Source organism: Zonotrichia albicollis, chromosome 9 (genome assembly GCF_047830755.1).
Source record: "Zonotrichia albicollis isolate bZonAlb1 chromosome 9, bZonAlb1.hap1, whole genome shotgun sequence".
Classification (NCBI taxonomy): Eukaryota; Metazoa; Chordata; class Aves; order Passeriformes; family Passerellidae; genus Zonotrichia; species Zonotrichia albicollis.
In genome coordinates, this window is record NC_133827.1 from 345,416 (window position 1) to 360,164 (window position 14,749).

The following is a 14,749-nucleotide window of genomic DNA, read 5'->3' on the forward strand; positions in this document are numbered from 1 at the left end:
AGGATTGGCCACTGCACAGCGCATGCACCTCTGATGGGGATGACAGGGATGTTCTTCCCCTGTCTGTGAGTTTCTGGATTTGGCCTCTACTTGCCCCTCGGTCACCCCACCAGCAGCTCTCCATCCTCTCCATGCCTCAGGCACTGGGCTGAACCCTGGGCTAGGGGCAGGCTCAGGGGGCACCAGGCCCGCTGCTCCTCCTCCTGCATCTGCCCTTGGGCCCTGTCCCACGGACACCTCGGCACTGAGCGCTGTTGTCTTGGGCTGCTTCTTTTGCAGGCAACTCTGGTGATCTGGGTGATTGTCCAGGTGCCCGAGTGCCGCGAGGCCATGATACTTTATTCCTCCCGCCTGTTTGTGGCTCTGCTTTTCCATGTTGTCATCACCACACAACAGATGCCACCAGTGGAAGCTGGTCACTTCTGGAAAGCATGCCAGGAGGAACACCACCTTCCTAGCAAGCCCAACAGGTCCCAGTCCTCCTGTCCTTCCCATGCCCTTGTGGCCAGGGCCAGCACTCCCAGTGCGACCTGGGCTTTGCTCTGCACACAGGTTTGCAGTGCAGGCCATGAAGGCTCTGCTCTGCCGACTGCGCTATGACGATGAGGTGGTGGCTATGGAGCGCAAGTGTGGCTGGGACACGATGCTCTGTGCTCACACCCAGCACTATGCCATGGGTCTGCTGGCCAGGTGAGAGCCCTTCTCCCCACTGCCCCCCGCATTTGTGCCCTGTGCCCCACTCAGTCCCTGTGGTCATGGGCCAGAGAGCCTTGCCACTGAGGGACAGCCAAGGAGAGGGGAAAAGTCTGGGAGAGGAGGGTGCCCAGAAGGAGCCAACGCCCAGTGCACCCACATTCCCTCCAGGGATGCTGGGAAAAGACCAGAGCTCTCTGAGTCAGTCCTGGGAGAGGTTTGTCCCCCACCTCAGGGTCTTGGTGCCTTTTTCCCCCTGCCAGGGTGATGCGCTGTCACTTGGTCTTGTTGTGCTCTGGCATCGCACTCCACTTGCACCAGCAGCTCAGCAGGCAGGACCCATACAGGGATCTGCCCTTCCTGGCATTCCTTGTGGAGGTGAGCCTGGTTCCAGCGCTGCCTGGCTGAGCTGCCTCCCAGCTCTCTGCCCTCTCACAGCCACAGCTGCCTGGGACGGTGCCCACGCCCTGTGCTGCTGCCTGGGCCCAGCCCTGTGCGCTTCTGGGCTCCTGCTGGCCGGCTCCCCTGTCACTGTCCTGTGCCTTTCAGGTCCTTGAGTACCTAAACTTGGATGAATGTGGTGACAGTGTCCTGGAGATGATGGCAAGGTACCTGCAGAGTGAGTGCAGGGAGCGGCGTCGACTGGCGCTCAGAGGCCTCGTGGTTCTCGTCAGGGATCGCTTGCTGGTGAGAAGGGGCAGCGGCTGAAGCTGCGCTGTGGAAAGCAGCCCCATGGGCGTGCAGGGCTTCAGGAGCTGACGCCGCTGCTCCCAGCTCTCCTGCCTCACCTGCCCCAGTGCTTTGGGGCAGGCCTTTGGCCTGTGGGCCCTGCAGCAGCAGGGTGGCCTTGCAGTGCCAGGGCGGTGTTGGCGGTGCAGCCGTCCATGGCTTCCCAGCACAGCCCTGTGTTCCCCACAGGCCAGGAGAATGTGCATCCTGTCTCAATGCCTTGTGGATGTTCTGGCTGATGAAGATGCAGAGGTTGTCAGGATGTCCCTCTGTGTCTTCATGAATGTTCTCCAGTACAAGGATATCTTGGTAGCCAGCACTACTGCCCCAAGGCTAGCTGAGGCGCTTGTACAACTCTTTGACCATGTAAGGCCCTGTGGCCCGAGCCATGGGACTGGCTGCTGGCCAGAAACTTTGTTCCCTGGGCATTTTTAGTCTTTTACTCAGGGGGGCCTTGAGAAATGTTGGTGAGCTCTTTTCTGCGTCCTTTCCTCCAGGACAACAGCAATGTGCAGCTGCTCTCCATTCAGCTGTTTGAAAAGGTTATGGAATTAGTAGTGGATGAGGGAAAAAGGCCTCTGAAGAGAATCGCCAACCACAGCCTGCTTCCGCTCTTCATACACAACCATGAGGAGAACCAGCGTGTGGCGAATGTGAGTTTTGTGTGATGCCGGTGGATCTCGGGGAGAGGGCTCGGCTGCCTCCTGCCCTGGCACCTCACAGGCTGCAGCCTCCTCCAGGCCTTGGCACAGGGATGTGGGTCCGGTGCCCTGGGCTGTGGGGCCATCTCTGGGTCTGCTGCTCTCCAGGCCTCTCAGATAACGCTTTATTGGGCGGCCGGGTTCCTGAGGAGGAGGAAGCTCAAGCAGCTGGTGAAGAAGGGGCAGCTGTCAAAGTTCGGCAAATGCCTGGTAAGGAGGGCCTGAAGCCCCAGGCTCAGCCTGGAGAAGGCTCCTGAGGGCGGTGCTCAGTGTGCGGGCCGGGCAGCTGTGCCCCTGCCCGCTGCTGCAGCCAGAGGCCGCGCGGGCTCTTCTCCAGGCTCCCGTGGGCCCCAGCCGGGTGCCCATGGAGCCCCGGCCCAGCGGGGCTGCGGGCCGGCACCGTGGCTCCCCGGGCAGCAGCCGGCCCTCTGCCCGCTGCCCTCGGGAGCCCTTGGCCAGCGGCTGCTGGCCGCGCCTCAGGGCTGTGCGGCCAGGGGAGGCCGGGGCCGGGCACAGGCAGCGCCCGGCCCAGGGGCTGAGCCCGCGCCAACCCTTCCCTCCTGCCGCTCTCTGCAGCTGGCACAGGACAGGAGCCAAGCGGCCGAACACCTGTGCCGGGCCCTGCCCTACCTGGAGAACCCGCAGGAATCCGTACGTGAGGCGGCCATCAGGTTCATCGGTGAGTCCCGAGCCCGGGCTCCCTCCCCGGGCCGCCGCAGCTCGGCCCCAGCCCCGCCTGCTGCCCCGGCAGTGCCGCTGGCACGGACCTGTGCCGCTGGGGCCGTGACAGGCTCTGTGTTCACAGGCAAGGCCGGGCGGTGCCTGAAGGGACAGCCAGCGGAGCTTCACGTTCTCACTCAGGGTGAGTGAGGGCAGCGCGTTGACAGCGGGGACTGCCCGGGAGAGCTGCATTGCCCCGGCACGGAGCTGCAGTCCCTGTCCCGGCTGTGGCAGGCTTTGCTCCCTGTGTGGATGAAGGGTGGCTAGGCAGAGCACAAGCCCATTTCAGGAATACTGGTGGGGGCATTCGTGGCCAGAATCTTGCAAGGGTCAGCCTCTCTTGTGTCCGGTGTGAGAGCTGGGAGCAATGGGCTTAGCAGGACAATCTCCGGGTATCCGTCTGGGCTCTGACCCTAGTAGTTCATCTGTCTTCCAGCCCTTGAAGCCATGAGCAAAGACGACAGTCCATCCTCCAGTAACCTGGAAGTCCAGGCAATTTTTGGACAAAGATCTTCAGAATTAAAGTCATCTCCTGCACTCAGAGATCCGGGGTGCCAAGAAGAGTACGAAGAGACTTTGAAGAGAGGACCACCATTCAGCGTCACTGGAGCTCCAGGCACAGCTGATGCTGGCTACAGCTGAGCCTGTGGGAGGCTTCCATAGCCACTGCCTTCTCCCTCCCTGTTGACAGTTCCCTCCCTTCAGCTCTTAGATGCTTCCCACCCCTTTATTTTTTTTCCCCCATCTCATCCTTTCACGTTCCCTTCCATTAATAAACATTTTGGTTTTTCCCCGTCCCTGTTGACAGTTCCCTCCCTCCAGTCCTCAGACCCTCCCCCCCCCTTTTTTTTTGCCCTCCATCTCATCCCTTCACTTTCCCTTCCATTAATAAACAGTTTGTTTTTCCCCCCTTACCTGCATCTCTGTGGAGCTGAAGTAAATCTGGGGCCCTGGGACACACAGGCCCTGCTGCCGTTCTCTGCCACGCCGTGTTTTGTGCACGAATACAGAGGAACGAGGGCAGGTCAGGCTGGAAAGGTCCCTGTGCTGAAGGTGCAGTTCCACAGCACTGTGCCGTTACACATCTTGCTGAGCACACTGAAGGCCAGTAGTGGGACAAGGAGCCTGTGTGTGTCAGGGACCAAAGTCATGTCCAAGGCCCTGCCATATTTGGTCCCCTGTTGTGCACGTCAACAAGATAATGAATAAAACCAGGTTCAAAAACGCTCCTGGAAAGGCAAGATCCCAATTTTAGCAGCTTTTTCCACCTCCACGTTGCAAGAATTCATGGGTCTGCTGGATAGGGAGTGTTCATTCTAAATTTTCTGCCCACTTGTCTAGGAACACTCTAATGATAGTGCTGATGTGGTGATTCAGCCTTCTGAGGTTCTTTGGGATATTTTTGGGGGATTTCAGGGGGCTGGGGTGGGGGAAGAAAGCAAGACACAATCCAGATCCGTAAAAATCCCATATAGGACTGGAAATGAGCAGAACTCGGTGGAAAAAAGCAGAAAGAAACTGGGAGAAAAAGAGTTTTTAAGAAGGAAATATAGGGAAAAATAAGGATAAAATTCCAAATGAATCAACTTGTAAAGAATAACCTGGAAGGGCAATAGGAGAAATTCCAACACAACTGGCTACTAGGGCTTGGGAGTGCCCAAAATTTTACTTTATTTAGGAACATTTTAGAGGTGTTTTTTAAATGTTACTGCATGTTTTTCAAAGAGAATCCTACTTTTCCTTTCTGAATGGACTGGAAGTTGCCTCCTGTGTATGTTGTGCTGGTTTTGACCATCTACATTCCTGAATTGAAAATTAAAAAAACAGAAAAAAACATTTTTAAAAAGAAGATATATTCTTGATATTATTATTAATATTAATAATGATCATATAAACAGAACTAGTAATAAAAAAATGTCAAAAATAAATTGCCAAGATCCTGAATATTTGTTCTTTGTAGATTTTTTGGGGAATAAACTTTTAGTCTTTTATTTTACTATTTAAAACATGTTATTTTGCTATATGCTATCCTGGAGATAAAAACTGCTTTGGTTTCTTGATTTGTTTGGGTTTCTTCCCTTGAGTTGCTGGCAATTTTTCTGGTTGAAAATTTAAAGGTGTTGAAAATTTTTAAAAACAGGGGAGAAAAGAAAAAAGGGTGAAAAATTGGGAAAAAAGTAAAAAACAAAGGCAAAATCTCTTAAAAATATAAAAAGCAAGCAAAAAATGAACAGTTACATTTTGTTTCCAATGTGCGCCTTGGTGCCTTGATTTTTCCATGTTTTTTGGTGTAGTCCTGACTTGTAGAGTTCTCCAGACAGGATGCTGAGCTTGGTGGAGATTCTGGAGCCGTCGGGGGCATTCCCAGTTTTCCTTGCCACCTGTAGTATCCGATGCCATCACACATGTGTCCGTCTTGGAGCACCAAAGGTGCCATTTTTATAAATTCCCAATGCCCAGAACAACATGATTCCATGGGAATTTGTGAGGAGAAGTGTAGGATTTGATATTCCCGATGCCCGGAATGCTGTTATTCCATGGATTGCCAGTGTTGATGGAAAGTTGTGAGGGGAAGCAGATGATTCTAAACTCCCAACCCCTAGAATGCTGTTATTCCATGGCATTCCAGTGTTGCCCACCAAATGCAACCTTAGACCATCAAATCCAAATTTTGACCAATAAATCCAATTGTTCACCACCAAATCCAACCTTGGACCTTCAAGTCCAAACTCTGTCAAATTCAAACTTTGACCACCAGGGATGGGAAGGGAAGGAATGTCATGGGATGGGATGGGATAGGATGGGATGGGATGGGATGGGATGGGATGGGATGGGATGGGATGGGATGGGATGGGATGGGATGGGATGGTACTGCAGGCACCAGATCTGTGGCCCAGCTCTGCCACTCACCCTCTGGCAGCAGCTGGATTGGCACAACCTCCTCGGTCTCCACTTCTGGGTCAGGGTCGGGCTCTTCTTCCTCCTCCCCCACCCAGGCCAGCTTGGGAATTCTCGGGGGTTTCTGCTCAATGATCTTGCCATCCCCATCCGGTTCTGTCCATCGGAATGTCCCTAGTGGATGGGATGGGATGGGATGGGATGGGACGTGACGGGACGGGACGGGACGGGATGGGATGGGACGGGACGGGACGGGACGGAACGGGACGGGACGGGACGGGACGGGATGGGATGGGATGGGATGGGATGGGATGGGATGGGGCCAAGCTGGCTGCAGGCACCAGCCCTGTGGCCCAGTTCTGCCACTCACCCTCCTGGAGCACCTGGATAGGCACAACCTCCTCGGTCTGCAATTCCAGTTCAGTTTCAGGGTATTCGTGCTGTTTCTCCACCCAGGCAAACTTAGACAGTGTTGCGGGTTTCTGCTCCATGTCACGGATTGAAATAATGCCTGATTAGAAGAGAAATGCCTCTGGAAGGCCACGGTTCATGAAGTCCTCTACACTGGCCCTGAAGTCACACGTAGAAGCAACGCCTTGGAACAGCTCTGGGGGGGACACGAACGAGCGCGCTGTGCGGGGGCTCCTCACGGCACCGCTCTGTCCCGTCCTGTCCTGTCACATGCTCCGAGCACTGTGGCCTGCTCCTGTCACCGCCAGCTCCTATGTCACCACGTGTCACAAAGGACATCCGGTCCCATTCCATGTCACAATGACCGTGCTGCACCGTGTCACCAAGGGCCCTTGCACACACTGCCGCCTGCTCTGGGGCCGCCCCCAGCCCAGCCAAAGTGGCCCAGGCTGGAAGCAATGCCTGGCCCCAGGTGTCCAAGGCAGCCCCACAGGATCTTTAGGAAGGGCTCAGAGCATCAGCAAACGCTGCCCTGCTCTGCGGGCTCAGGGCAGCAGAAGGAGCCCCCAGGGCTGCCGACGCAGCTGCGCTGGGAAGGGCACGGGCCCTTCCAGGGACGCTGGCACGGCCTCCTTGGGACACGTCCCGGCCCGTGGCCATCCTAATCCCGCGGGCGTGACTCGCACAAGGAACGTGTGGGCCCGGGCACCAATGCTGCTCTGAGCCCTGGGGCCCGGGCAGCGCTGCCATCAGCAGCTGGGGCACAGTCCCTGCCCAAGCAGAGCTGCCACCCCCTGAGCCCTGGCAGCGCTGGTGCCCGTCTCCTGCCCCAGAGACCTGTGCCCCCGGGGGGCTTCTGTGCCACAGGGAGCCAAAGCCCACGTGCACTGGGGGCTGATGGCAGGAGCACCTGCAGCAACTGCTGGCAACACTTGGTCTCTGTCAGAAGCTCTTCCTCCATGCTGGAATGATTTTCTCATTGAAGTAATTTCCTGCATCACAAAAACATCTTTGCCTTGAAGGCACAGAAGAACCTGGCATAAAGAAATCCTCACTTCAGGAAAGCTTAACTTCCCATTGCTCAGCTCAAGGACTTCCAAAATTTGCAAACTTCCCACATTTATGGGGATGGTGTGAGAATATGACTGGTCTAAAGGTTTGCATCCCAGTCTAAAACAGCAACTCATTTGCCTTATCATCCATTGAATGTCACTTTACAAAACATGACACTGCACAGAGCCAAAAAGAAGGCCGTTCTTTAGTTTGCAAATGGTTTTCGATGAAGAGAGTGTAATCTCCTAATTCTCTTCAGGAATAAAAGCTCTCAAGGAATGAAAGTCCACTCAGTGTTACAACAGTAACCCAAACAAATGAGTAGATGGCAAAAGGGCTGATCCTCCCCCAGTACAGATATCTAAGTGGCCAATAAAGTACAGCTCTCCCCTCTTGTTCCCTGCAGGGGAAACAGGATCAGTAAAAGCAATAATCACAGATATTCTTTCTGCCCTCCATAACCAAAGCTGTGCCAAAGCACAGATGCTGCCTTCAAACTGACTCAGATTCCAGCCCAGACTCTCACCTTCCAGACAACTCCTTCCCCAACACGCCCCACAACACCCACCCCCAAACATCCCCACAGAAGCCCCCAACACCCCGCCAGGAGCCCCAGCTGTGCCTGTCCCTCCGCAGAGCTTTCCCAGCCTCCAGCAGAGCCCCTGGTTCCCTGCACGTGCCGTGGGATGGCACCCAGGAGGGTCTGCTCCAAGGCCTTCCCTGGCAGCAAAGCCAGGCTGCCCGGCCTGTGGCTCCGGGATCATCCTTCCCAGCGAGCCTTCCCGTGCACGGCTGTTCCATTGGCACATCTGCGCTCAGCTCGGACTGCTCCACTCAACCAGGGCTGCTGGGAAAGGATCCAGAGCAGCCTGGCAAGCTCTTTCTCCAGCTCCCTCTTCACTCCCGGGAGAGGTAGAACATTCCACAGGAAAGCAGCTGGTGCCACACGGAGTGGGCGGCATCAGACAGCTCTGGGGAGGCCCCTCAGGACTGCTGTATCCTGAGGGAACACCGCTGGCCATCCCCTGGGTGTATCTGCAAAAGCTTCAAATCAGCTGCCTCAGCTTCCAGGGCCTCTCTTGGCCAGCATCCTGACGTGGCTGCAGGGCTGCTGCCAGGCACTGCTGGGACCCAGCGGGACAGGACCGGCTGTCTCGTGCCCTCGTAGCAGCCCTGACACAGCCAGGGCCATCCCGAAAGCGGAGAAACGCTCACGTGTCAGCAGAGAGGAGCACGGAGCACTGGGCTGCTCTCAGGCTATCTCAGCTGGGCTCGCTCCACCACACGCCCCCAAGTTAAGGCCGGCTGATGCCAGGCTGCCAGAAATGCCTACCTTGTTCTCTCCAAGATGCACAGGGAGAGCCAACGAGCAGGACACCTTGGGAGGCCTTTTCTGAGGCCAGGGACACACCAAGGTCAGCCAAGGCTCTCCACGCTGCCTGGCCCACACGTCCCAGCTCTGTGCTGCCCCTGGGCCACAGCAGCTCCCACCAAGCAGGAGACAATGCATATGGCCAAGAGTTGAAACACAGCAGACAGGAAAGATGTGAAAAGTATGTGTGTAAAGGACTTTTAATTCACAGCTCTCACAGAGAGCTCTGGGGCTCATGGCGGGACAGAGATGCTCCTGCTCACCCTCGGTCCAAAGAGTGTAACACACCCTGCTGCAGGTGCTTGGCTTGGTTTGCACAGGTCCAGGCAGATGCCAAACCTGCTCCTCACTGCCTTCTCCATGCCCCTCTGCCACGTGCAATGGGCCTCAAGCACTGAAAGGAGCACAGAGAGCCATAGGGGGACACTCGCCCCTGCCTCACTGGGAGCTCCCTGGCAAGCACTTTCCTTGAGAAGCAAGCCCCTTTCCTCCAAAGGTGTTTCTCCAAATGTGTGGCTTTCCTGGGGAACACCAACACAGCCTTAAGAAACGCTGGCAAGGCTGAATGACTTCAGGTCCTTTCAGGACAGGCACTCCAGCTCTAGCTCCTGTTCCCTCAAGTGAGTTTCCAGGTGCAGGCTCAGAGGTGCAGCCCCAGGCCCTCCACAAACACAAGCTGCCCGCTGCCTCTTCACCTGCCTCAGCTGCTGCCTGCGCTCACGGCACCAACACCAGGCTGTTCCTGGCCAGGGACCAGAGCCCTGTTCCTGCAGGATGCTCTTGCCAGCACCTTCCAGGTCTCTCTGCTGTGCACACAGAGCTTTTCATGCCCGCTCCCAACAGGCTTTGGAGCACAGAGCCCAACCCGGCTGGCTCTGCCACCAGCACAGCCCAAACGCAGGCGGAGGAAGAAGCAGCAGGGGCTGTTTTGTGGCCATGCCCAAGAGAGACTGGCAGGGTGCCCTCCCTCTGCTCTCCCTTGCTTGGCTTTCTGACTGGCTCTGAGCCTGGGGCTGCCATTCCTCACTTGTGGGGAGCAGAAGCACAGCCGGGATCCCGGCACTGCCTGACAGCGCTCCGGGCACCGGCACGGCTGCGTGTCCGAGTCTCGGGAACCGTGCTGCTGCTTCATTTGCCCTTAGGCACACCCAGAGCTCCCTGCTAAGCCAGGATGCTCTCTGCTTCTGCCCTCTTCCTCATCCTGTGCAGGGATGGAGCACTGCTGTGCTTTCAGGAAGCTGTTCTTGAAAGCTTCCAGCATTCCAAGCTCCTTTGCCCTCCATGGATGCTTGCCATGGAATCCCTCTCAGCTGGGTTCAGAGCATACTCAGGTTGGCTTTCCCAAAATCCAGGGGCTCCATGGTGCTCAGCAAGATGTGTAACGGCACAGGGCTGTGGAACTGCACCTTCAGCACAGGGACCTTTCCAGCCTGACCTGCCCTCGTTCCTCTGTGTCCGTGCACAAAACACGGCGTGGCAGAGAACGGCAGCAGGGCCTGTGTGTCCCGGGGCCCCGGATTTACTTCAGCTCCACAGGGATGCAGGCAAATTGAAGATGCCAAACTGTTTAATAATGAAAGGCGAAGCAAAGGGATGAGCTGGGAGGGAAAAAATCTAATGGGGAGGGTCTGAGGACTGGAGGGAGGGAGCTCTCAACAGGGAGGGAGAGTGGAGGGAAAAAAAGGTGATGGACAGCCTGAGGGCCGGCGGGGCAGAGCTATCTAAAGGGAGGAATAGTGGAGGGAAAAAATGGGGATGGAGAGTCTGAGGGCTGGAGAGAGGGAGCTACCTATAGGGAGGGAGAGTGGAGGGAAAAAATGGGGATAGAGAATCTGAGGGCTGGAGAGAGGGAACCACCTATAGGGAGGGAGAGTGGAGGGGAAAAATGGGGATGGACAGATATGAGGGCTGGAGGGAGGGAGCAATCTACACGGAGGGAGAGTGGAGGGAAAAAATGGGAATGGGCATTGACTGAGGCCTGGAGGGACGGGGCAGTCAACAGGCAGGGAGAGGGCTGAAGCCACAAGAACTCTGCCCAGCATCAGCTGTGCCAGGACTTCCAGCAGTGCTGGGAGGCAGTGTCCTCTTGGGCGTCTCCTGGTGCTCTTCTTGGGGCACTGGTTGACTGGATCCAGAAGACGTCCCCAGTTCTTCAGCTCTTTGGGGAAACTCGGCTTCATTTTCCAGGTCACGGCAGGATGGGCTGGCACGTTGCCTCCGGGCTTGTAGGGCTGAAAGAGAGAGGAACAGAGCCCTGGCAACAGCCCGGGTCTGAGGGAATCCTACAAGACTTTCTGGGCAGGGCCATCGCACCCAGAAGGGAGTAGGACACTTTGGAATCAGCTGGGAGGCACTGGCCATGACTCCCCTACGTGTACCTGAAATCTCTGTGTGCTATGCCCACATCAGCCCTCGTCGGCACAGAGAGCAGAGCCCTGCAAAGCCGGGGCTGCGCTTGCAGGACCCCCGGCAGCCCATGCCGTCAGCCCGCTGCCCTCACTCACCTGTCCAGATCAGCCGGAGCTCTTGCTGCTGCCTCCTGAGGCACCGCCCGGCCATGCCTGTGAGCACAGCGCCTGTCACGGCCCCAGCGGCACAGCTCCCTGCCAGCGGCGCTGCCGGCGCTGGGGCCACAGGGGCTGCTGGCCCGGCAGGGCTCAGCCCGGCCCTTGCCGCCCGCTGCCGCCCCAGGGCACGGCTGCCAGAGGGCGGCAGCAGCAATGCCCAGGCCAGGCGGGGCTCCACGGCCCCGGGCCCGGCTGACGCTGCCGGGGCAGCAGGCGGGGCTGGGGCCGAGCTGCGGCGGGCCGGGCCGGGGTGGGAGCCGGGGCTCGGGGCTCACCCATGAACGTGACGGCCGCCTCTCGCAGGGGCTCCTGTGGGCTCTGAAGGTAGCGCAGGGCCCGGCGCAGGTGCTCGGGCGCTCGGCTCCTGTCCTCTGCCAGCTACAGAGAGCGCCAGGAGGGAAGGGTTGGCGCGGGCTCAGCCCCTGGGCCGGCGCTGCCTGCGCCCAGCCCCGGCCTCCCCTGGCCGCAGAGCCCTGAGGCGCGGCCAGCAGCCGCTGGCCAAGGGCTCCCGAGGGCAGGGGGCAGAGGGCCGGCTGCTGCCCGGGGAGCCGCGGTGCCGGCCCGCAGCCTAGCTGGGCCGGGGCTCCATGGGCACCCGGCTGGGGCCCACGGGAGCCTGGAGAAGAGCCCGCGCGGCCTGTGGCTGCAGCAGCGGGCAGGGGCACAGCTGCCAGCCCGCACACTGAGCACCGCCCTCAGGGGCCTTCTCCGGGCTGAGCCTGGGGCTTCAGGCCCTCCTTACCAGGCACTCCTCGACATTCATCGGTGGCTGCTTCTTCAACAGGTGTACAAGCCTCCTCCTCTTCAGGAACTCGGCCACACGAATCAGCGTTTCCCGAGAGGCCTGGAGAGCAGCAGGGACCCAGAGATGGCCCCACAGCCCAGGGCACCGGACCCACATCTCTGTGCCCAGGCCTGGATGCGGTGTCAGCCTGCGAGACACCAGGGCACGACGCAGCCATGCCCCCTCCCAGAGATGCACCAGCATCACAGAAAATCTCACCTTTGCCACGTCCGAGTTCTTATCGTGACAGTAAAGTAAAAGTATATCCAGGCTCTTGCTCACAATTGTCTTCAGGGGCTTTTTTCCCTCATCCACTACCAATTCCACCACCTTGCAGAAGAGGTGAATGGAGAGCACCTGCACATGGCTGTTGTCCTAGAGGAAACAAAAAGACCTACATCAACCATTCCAGTCCCACCTGGGCAAAGGCCTGAATATCCAGAGGGCACCAAGTTTCTGGGAAGCACCCAATGCCTGTGGCTCAGGATGCAGAAGCTTACATGCTCGAAGAGCAGCAGGAGTGCCTCAGCCAGCTTTGGGGCAGTGGTGCTGGATACCAGGATGTCTTTGTGCTGGAGCACATTGGTAAAAGCATGGAGGGTCGTGCTGACCATCTCTCCCTCTGCATCACCCAGCAGCTCCAGAAGGCTTGGAGACAGGATGCACATTCTCCTGGCCTGTGTGGAACACAAGGCTGTGCTGGGAAGCCATGGACGGCTGCACCACCAACACCGCCCTGGCACTGCAAGGCCACCCTGCTGCTGCAGGGCCCAGAGGCCAAAGGCCTGCCCCAAAGCACTGGGGCAGGTGAGGCAGGAGAGCTGGGAGCAGCTGCCTCAGCTCCTGAAGACCTGCACGCCCATGGGGCTGCTTTCCACAGCGCAGCTTCAGCCGCTGCCCCCTTCTCACCATCAAGGGATCCTTGCTGACCACCACGAGGCCTCTGAGCGCCAGGCGACACCGTTCCCTGCACTCGCTGTGCAGGTGCCTTGCCAAGACCTTCAGGACACTGTCACCACATTCACTCAAGTCCAGGCACTGGAGGACCTGAAAGGCACAGGACAGTGACAGGGGAGCCGGCCAGCAGGAGCCCAGAAGCGCACAGGGCTGGGCCCAGGCAGCAGCACAGGGCGTGGGCACCGTCCCAGGCAGCTGTGGCTGTGAGAGGGCAGAGAGCTGGGAGGCAGCTCAGCCAGGCAGCGCTGGAACCAGGCTCACCTCCACAAAGAATGCCAGGAAGGGCAGATCCCTGTATGGGTCCTGCCTGCTGAGCTGCCGGAGCAAGTGGATTGCGATGCCAGAGCACAACGGGACCAAGCGACGGCGCATCACCCTGGCAGGGGGAAAAAGGCACCAAGACCCTGAGGTGGGGGACAAACCTCTCCCAGGACTGACTCAGAGAGCTCTGGTCTTTTCCCAGCATCCCTGGAGGGAATGTGGGTGCACTGGGAGGTGGCTCCTTCTGGGCACCCTCCTCTCCCAGCATTTTCCAGTCTCCTGGGCTGTCCCACAGTGACGAGGCTCTCTGGCCCATGACCACAGGGACTGAGTGGGGCACAGGGCACAAATGCGGGGGGCAGTGGGGAGAAGGGCTCTCACCTGGCCAGCAGACCCATGGCATAGTGCTGGGTGTGAGCACAGAGCATCGTGTCCCAGCCACACTTGCGCTCCATAGCCACCACCTCATTGTCGCAGCAGAGTCGGCAGAGCAGAGCCTTCATGGCCTGCACTGCAAACCTGTGTGCAGAGCAAAGCCCAGGTCACACTGGGAGTGCTGGCCCTGGCCACAAGGGTATGGGAAGGACAGGAGGACTAGGACCTGTTGGGCTTGCTAGGAAGGCGGTGTTCCTCCTGGCATGCTTTCCAGAAGTGACCAGCTTCCACTGGTGGCATCTGTTGTGTGGTGATGACAACATGGAAAAGCAGAGCCACAAACAGGCGGGAGGAATAAAGCATCATGGCCTGGTGGCACTCGGGCACCTGGACAATCACCCAGATCACCAGAGTTGCCTGCAAAAGAAGCAGCCCAAGACAACAGCGCTCAGTGCCGAGGTGTCCGTGGGACAGGGCCAAGGGCAGATGCAGGAGGAGCAGCGGGCTTGGTGCCCCCTGAGCCTGCCCCTAGCCCAGGGTTCAGCCCAGCGCCTGAGGCACGGAGAGGATGGAGAGCTGCTGGTGGGGTGACCGAGGGGCAAGCAGAGGCCAAATCCAGAAACTCACAGCCAGGGCAAAAACGTCCCTGTCGTCCCCATCAGAGGTGCATGCGCTGTGCAATGGCCAATCCTCCATCACGCAGAGCAGTGTTGGCATCACTTTTTCCACAGCTTGTGCCAGTGATCCTATGGTTCTCCAAATCATGCTAGCAGCTCTGTGGGATCAGAGCTCTGTGTCAGGGGCATCTCAGTCCCAGGACCATGCCCTGTGCAGCTGTGGGGGCCCAGGTGACAGAGCCCCGGTGCCCTGAGGGGCAGGGAGGGAGCATTGGCAGCAGGCTTGGAAACAGAGGGGCCCCAGGGTCCTGCACCTCTGTGCCTGTCTGGCAGAGCCCATAGCACAGGCTGTGCAGGGCCATGGGCCCTAAAGGCTGGTGAGCCCTGAGCTGTGCAGGCACGTGGGCCCCGTACCTGTCACACGTAGGGGCACAGCGCAGCAGGGTCAGCACCACGTCATCAGGGTGTTCTTCAGCCAGCCTCACAATGTCAATTTGCAGCCTGGCATTCACAGTGAAATGGGACTATAGACCCTGGTGAATGTTCCTTACAATGGCTGGCACCTGGAGGAGGCAGGGGGAGATTTTGAGTGCTGTCCAAGGCAGCAACTT